The following is an 8,190-nucleotide window of genomic DNA, read 5'->3' as shown; positions in this document are numbered from 1 at the left end:
ATTTATAAGAGAGCGGTGGTAATACTTGAAAAAATAAAACATAGAATCCTGACAAACTATTTACAGCCTTGAACGTGCAAACTGACAGTGGGATGTGTAAAAATGTGTATTAAATATATTTATTTTTAGATTACAAATTTTGCTCGGTAAGTTTTATTAATTTTTTTATGTAAATTATAATTTTTTATTAGTAATAAAATATTTGTAATTAATTTTTATTAGTAATTAAACGATGTGTATGTTATAATGATTGGTACAAGATGCAATATATATATATATATATATATATATATATATATATATATATATACTATAAATATATGTACAATATCAATAATTATAATGTAAAATTAATATTACGTTACACACAAATATAAACTTTTTTTTAATGTATATTAATAATTGATAAATATCTGTATATCTATCTCAAATTTTCTAATAACTTAAAATCGAAGACTTGTATCACTTGGCATTTGAGCGATTATAATACAATACAATATATATATATATATATATATATATATATATATATATATGTGCGTATATGTATAATATAATAAAGCTTCCTATATATTTTTATGAAAAAAATTAATGTAGACTAAAAGCAATGTAATAAAATTTATGTAGTTATGAGTACTTGAATTTGCATTTGCTGAACATTTGGTAAAGATATAAATCGTTTAGAAACTTTTTGAAAACTTAATGTATGTGCAGTAGCGGAAAATTGGAATTAGAGGATTCATAATATTTCTAATATGTATTAATTTTCCACACATTTCATGTCTATCCGCTCGCTGTTATATGAGAATAAAAAAGCGGGAAAAAGATTGCAATAACTTATCTCGAGAACATATTTAATTAGAACAAGGTTAACAATAAGAGAAAATGATGAGTGATTGTTATGGATCCTGAATACCCGGTAAAAATTTTTTATATATAATCAGACTATCTAATTATACAAATTTATATACAAAATTTGTCCATTTTATATATAATTATATAAAATGTTGCAGGTATTGTGTATAAGTATGTATACATAATTCTAGTTGCAGCTATCAATCCATTTATATATAAATATACGTAACGTTTTATACGGTACATCTATAATTATACACAATTGTGTAGAATACTGTATAATTACATTTAATTCTGCATAGCTATACATAAGAAATTTTTTATCGGGTAGATGTCAAATTACTAAAATAAACAATCAAGTCGTGTTGTATATCGTGAGACTCGAGACTTCAAATGTACAATGATAGCTGGATAGCTGGATATTATTTTTATTGTATATGGATAAAATAAAATATTATTTTTTTATTAAAAACAGATTAAACATCGCAGGAGATATGTATGTCTTATATTTTGATGTTATTAATCTATTATGGTACGATTTAGCGATTTAGCGATTTTCGCTGTAAAGAGTTCTCTTTAATAAACCCTTTTTAATAAAGCGAAAAAAATACAATAGAAAAATATAAATATAATACTCTGTTATAATAATTCGAATTTTTGCTATTATTTTTGTATAAATTAAAAAATATTACAATTATGAAAATCAAAATGCGAATGTAATAATACAATGTGTGCGACTAAGTTTATACAAACATAAATTTTATATAATAATATAATCTTATATAATATCTGTATATATATCTTAAAATACACGGGATGGCATATTTATTCATAATTGTAAGGAAGCAAAATGATGAATGAGTTATTAAACGAATAGATCGTAAATGCATAATATTTTTCGATAATATATAGCAAAGTCTTTTCGCATAAACTACAGTAATGTGTACAGTAATGTGCTAGACTAGTGCATCTATTATTGTAACTTTTATGCCAGTCACGCGTATCCGCATTACGCAACGTACGCTAGTCTGTCTCCCGGTTGAAAGACGCGTAGATATATATATATATATATATATATATATATATATATATATATACATATATATATATATATGTTAAAATATGTTCATAGCGATCTAATGAAAATGCCTCGGCCATTTTGTACATGTGTATAACTCTATATATACAAGAAATATGTATATGTATGTGTATACTGCTATATACATATTTTTTTCCAATATTGCACCAATTTTCAGATATGTATATTAAGTTTAGTATGTATAATCAGTATGATAAATAAAAGCATAGATCTTACAAACAATAAATAACTATCATATAACCGTTTACAAGACCTATGGGTAATAGGGATAAAAAAAATTTTTGTTAAAACAATTTTTATAAAATTTTGAAATAAAGAAAAGATAATGATTAATTCTAACGAGTATTATATTGCGATTAAAAAACGATTATAAAACGCACTTTATGTTACAGATCAGAGCAATCACATTAAAAGGATGCGCGCGGCAATATAATTGCAGACGTCAATTGAAAATTCATCACTATGAAGATAATTAAACAAGGACATTGGTATCGATTTATACTGGCAATCACTATTTTGTCGGTTTTTGATGTTAAAGCAGAAAAGGTTACATAATTACTTATTATACTTATTATATTTATTATACTTAAATAATTATAAGCATATCTTTTGTACTTTCTCTCAATCGCAAAGAAAATTCGCGCGATAAGTTGAATTAAAAACGTGACGCATTAGCATACATTGGCCCGTATTCCGATAAAATAAGCTTACATTTATTACTAACGGTGTTTCTAATGTGTTTGTATACATTCAGAGTCTAGATTTAGCAATAAATGTAAACTCAAAATACGGATCAATATTTAAATATGTACACAAGTTCAGCACTTACAATTTTGGACTATCTAATTAATCTTTGCAATTTAATAAAGCTACACTAATATATTGCATAAAATATGTATGAGATATATACATATAGACATCTATGGAAAATGTCCGTAAAAGACCAAACTCGTACAATAGGATGTTAACAAGGTGAAATAGGTAAAAGGAAGTTTATATAAACTCTTATGTGCGAAGATGCTTATAGAGTTATATAGACATTTAAAAACAAGAGAAATAAAATTGCTGATTCAGAAAAAAACTCTCAGTTATTGTTTGTACATCTCAATATATACAATTTCTAGACGGAAAAATAACACGTTAATAATTTTATATCATCAATTTGTTATGCGCATATGTGCGTGTGCGTGTGCGCGCACATATAGCTACGTAAAATCAAATCGGTACTTATCGAAGAATGATGAGTCGTAGATATAATCGCGTATAATTGGTGAAAGTAGCAAAAAGATTATTATATAATATAATGATAACACCAATGTCTATCTCAAAGACCGCATATGTATATCGGCACATATAAGACACGTGTACACATTATATACTATACAAAACGTTAAATAATTGTTGGTGTAATAATAATATTCTGGAATTATATAATAATAGAAAAATATTAACATTTTATAATAATATTGCGCAATATTGTAATAATCTATTGTCGAATTAACACGTGATAATTGTTTTAAATATCATAATTTGCAATATATTATCGGTAAAAGTATGTATGCATATCATATATATGTATATGTATTATTATCGATCTTTATATTAATTATAAAGTTTGTGTTTAATTCATAAAAATGGCCGTTGCAGCAAAAACGGCAGATTTTTCGAGAACAGGTGCTACCAGCATTGGGTGGTAAGATTCCAGAGGAAGCTTTCAAAACGGATCGCTTGGCGCTGAATCGATTGAACAAAGAAGGTATTACTGTACCTGATGGTATTGTCTTAGATGCTCGGCACGTTCATAAACATCCTCATTCCGATCAAAGAATACCGGAAATAATTAAGGCATGTTTATATATACATTATTATTATTATTATTATTATTATTATTATTATTATTATTATTATTATTATTATTATTATTATTATTATTATTATTATTATTATTATTATTAAAGAATAATATTTCTTTTTATAAAATATATTTCGATCATTATCTTTAATTATTTAAATTTATATTAAAATTTAATATAAACACATATTTTCTAACTAATGATTCATTGATTCTAATCTAATCAAGGTCTATCTAACATCAGACGGTCGATATGTATCATCGGAAGGCCAATTTCACTATAACCACCCGAAAACCGTCGATACAACTTACATTATACGAAGACCATTTATGCAGACAAATTATCAAACATCGAACAATTTCGAAAACATTAAGCTCCAAAGTTATCAGAAGTCACAGATCTATTCAAATTATAAACAATTTGTACCACTCGTCAAACCGGCTATTTACAAGCCTATAGTAACATCTTTAATACTGCCAGCTAATGATAATTTATTTGATTTAACAAGTTGGAAAATTAAATATGATTGGGACACCGTATATGAACCATTCGTATATGATGATTATTTTGTTAATAACATCGCGCTCTTCAATTCGCATCAGGTAATATCTTATATTAGTAGCTATTTTTATTATGTTACTATCCTATCTTTTATAAAATGTCGAGCTTGCGTGTATGTGTGTAAGTTAAAATTAAAATTAAATTTTTAATATAAGTATAAAATTTATATATATATGTTTTAGAATAACATTTTTACACTATGAGTTTGCACTCTGCAAGAAAAAATGTTTAAATAATAAACACATTTATTATAATAGCATTATTATAACACACACAAACTCGCGCGAGTATATATATATATATACGTATATATGTGTGTGTGTGTATGTCAGCAATTATTAAGCGTACTAAAAATTAATATATTATTTATTAGATCATCGAAGATTATCAAGGATTTCTCAATGATTTTCATAAACAATCATTGATGCAATCAGTGAACTTGAAAAACAGCAACATTAATCAACACCATCGCCAAGTCCGAAAATACTAAAATTTGAAATTTTATCGCTAATATTTTACCAAAGTGTTAGCTCGAGTATTATCAATTCTCACAATTCTACCTACGCAAATGTCGCAAACATATCGGAAACCAGTTTTTCTTGCCATGGGAGAAAGGAAAAATTTGCCAATATTGAAACCAAGTGCCAAGTAAAACTGACAATGAGCCATTAGTCTTCGAAAGCAAGAAAAACGAACTCTAAATCAGAAACTTGAGCCAAATTAAGAAGAAATAATTAAATAGATGGAAAACTTAAAATTTTTTGAATTAAATATCTATCTAAAATAATTATTAAAAATCAAATTGATTTTATATTAAATAAGCAAAATTTTTTTAGAATATAAAGATTAAACAAAAAATTAACACGAAATATAGAAACCGAGCGATTGAGAGCCAACGCGGATGGTAGTGCGTAAATTTCTTAGAAATTACTTTTTCGCGAAAATTGAAATGTGCACAGGACACATATTTTACTTGGTGTTTATTTACCAAGAAATAGATTCTCATTTTTGAAAATTCTATAAACCTATTCTATAATTCCTTTTTACCCTCCTAAAGAGACGTAGGCGAGAAAAATATCGGGACAAAGTCGCTAAAAATTAATTAAAATAAAACAATCTATCTAATTAACGATCTATCTATAGAGAGATATAATAATATTGTAAATATTGTATAATACAAATTATTTCGTGCTTTTACTTATCAGTGCATGCGATTAATTTGCGTTAATACGTTGTACAAGACTTATCATCCCGATACATATTTATAAATTGATATAAATAAATGATTTTACAATGTTATTCAAGAATTAAACATATACAAACAAGAAAAAGAATATCTTTAAATCTCGCGTGTCTGTCTATAATATATTTTTTGCGTGATAATTTATGCAAATACTTGATTTCTTTCAAATTTTTCTTGAAATTTGTATATAAACATTTTACATGAGAAAATTGTTAGATTTTATTTTTTACGACTAACATCTAATTTGCAAAAACATATGGCGATAACGTTTTGATTAATCGTATATCGCGTCATGATGTTATTTACAACTCAACGAGTGATTTCACAATTTCACGGCGATAGGTACTATCCAGATTTTTACAACGTGATGAAATATATAATCTAAATCAACATTCGTATGTTACTTGAATTATGGCATATTGCGAAATTACGATCTTCAAACGATGCTGCGTTGATCTTCCACAGTACGAACAAAGAAGCAGTGCTCACTGCCCCATTAGTTATATATGTATAAAAAATTCATGCAATCATAAACAAATTAATAAGTGATTATTTGTCAATTATTCAATCACTACTGTCGTAAACTAGTTATAATGATTATAAGTTAACAAACATAATTGATAATTTTTTCATCTTTTCTCGATTATACTTAATACTAATACGTATTTGACAAAAAATAAAAGATTATAAAGACAATTGTATGGTAAAACAAATAAAAATAATTTGTAAATTATAGCTAAGAATAATAAAGTTAATAGCAGAATGAAAAAAAAAAGAAAGAGAAAAAAAGAGAGAGAGAGAGAGAGAGAGAGAGAGAGAGAGAGAGAGAGAGAGAAATCAAATAATATTTAAAAATGCGAATGTTTTTGCCGAGTGATATAATTTCATTTTATTTTATTCTATTCTAATTTATTTTATTCTAATTGCAATGTAACTTTTTATTCTATTCACTATATATCTTATTATATTTATTACTTGTTCAACAATTACTTAGATTTATTGAAAATATTGTGTATGACAGGAAAAAATCTATATATAATTATATATAAATATAGAATATATAAAATTTATCGTCCGATGTAGGTTTTCATTCCCTTGTATTATCTCTACGTTTCTCTACATACAGAAAAAATCAGAATAATTAAAAAGAACAATTAAAAAATAATGGAAAAAAACAAATTTTATATTGCCTTTTTGGAAAAAATAAAATTGAAAAAAGTGAGAAAAAACTGCCAATACATATAAGATTGTGTGTGTGTTCATACATAATTATATACATATATACATATGTGTTTGCGTGCGTACGTACGTGCGTGCGTGGTGCGTGCGTGAGTGCACGTGTGCGCGCGCGCAAGCTTCTCATTTCATCAAATCTTATTTTTTCTAAAAAACAAAAATAGTAGATATAAAAATTATTTTTTTCACTTTTTTAAAATTATTTTTTCTTATTATTATTCCCGTATATATAAAGAAATTATAAAAGTAAAGTGTTTATCTTATCTAGCTGTATCTATCTCTAATTTAATGTCGGTAATTTAATACTGATAAAAATAAATCTACAAGAAAATATATTATTGTAATAAAACACATGTACACATATGTGTAGATAAGATGTAAAGAAAAAAAATTAATATACGTGTATATATGTATTGTATATCAAAAACTGATTTCTATTAACATTATTAGCTTTACTCTTTCAACAATACTATATTATAATTAACGCGTAATTATTATATTAAAAAATTACTTTACCATGTAATTTTATTAGAAAATTACAATTTACAGAAACAGAAAGTCAAAACCCCGAGAAAGTCAAAACGTGCAAACATTTTTTTGGCAATGGCAAAATTTAATGGTGTTCAGGAAAAACATGGATTATTCTGATTAATATTATTATAGATTTTTTAAGTTTGCAATATATATTTGTGTTGTACATTGTCTTGCAATTTTTTTTTGCTTTTACTATAAAGTCTATACTATTTAATAATTGTATTAAATATTTAATATTGTATTAAATATTGCAATATTTCATCGCATTACATTTTATTAATCGTGTCTTTGATTAATATTAATATCTGCTTTTTACATACAAGAGAAGTACATATACTGGAGATGCTGATAGTTTTTGACTTGTAAAGAATTATCTAAAAATATGTAATAAAACAATAAGTAGGTAGTTAAAACAAGCGAAACTTTGGAAAAAAAAGCAACAGAAGTTTAAAAGTATTTTTCTGCTCTCTAACTATCAATAAATGATAAGATTCTGTGCAATTTTTGTTACTCAAACTACATGAGAGGAGCATATAATCGTCAAAATTTAAACTTATACTTTTTGCTATGATTACACATACAAACATGATGGTCGCAATCATTTTGACGATGTCGAGAGAATCATCTAAATTTCTGTTTTATAATATGATATAATTAACTGATGTACATAAGTCTCTTATAATGGAAGGGGCTCGATGTTTCATATTACGTATAGTCTAGACTTTCTCTTTCTCTATGTGACATAATTTCTCATACACCTAGTTCAGCGTCACAGCTGAAACTGGGTCCAGTTTCGTTCATATTCAAAC

At 25.7% G+C, this 8,190-nt stretch overlaps 1 pseudogene; it reads left to right on the top strand.

Annotated features, from left to right (window-relative positions):
- The first annotated feature begins 2,404 nt into the window (after nt 1–2,404).
- Nucleotides 2,405–8,190, top strand: part of LOC140667239 (uncharacterized) — a 10,064-nt pseudogene continuing 4,278 nt past the window's right edge.

Source organism: Anoplolepis gracilipes, chromosome 6 (assembly GCF_047496725.1).
Source record: "Anoplolepis gracilipes chromosome 6, ASM4749672v1, whole genome shotgun sequence".
In the NCBI taxonomy this organism is placed as follows: Eukaryota; Metazoa; Arthropoda; class Insecta; order Hymenoptera; family Formicidae; genus Anoplolepis; species Anoplolepis gracilipes.
Note: the sequence above shows the minus strand (reverse complement) of the source record. Positions and strands in the feature narration are given on the sequence as shown.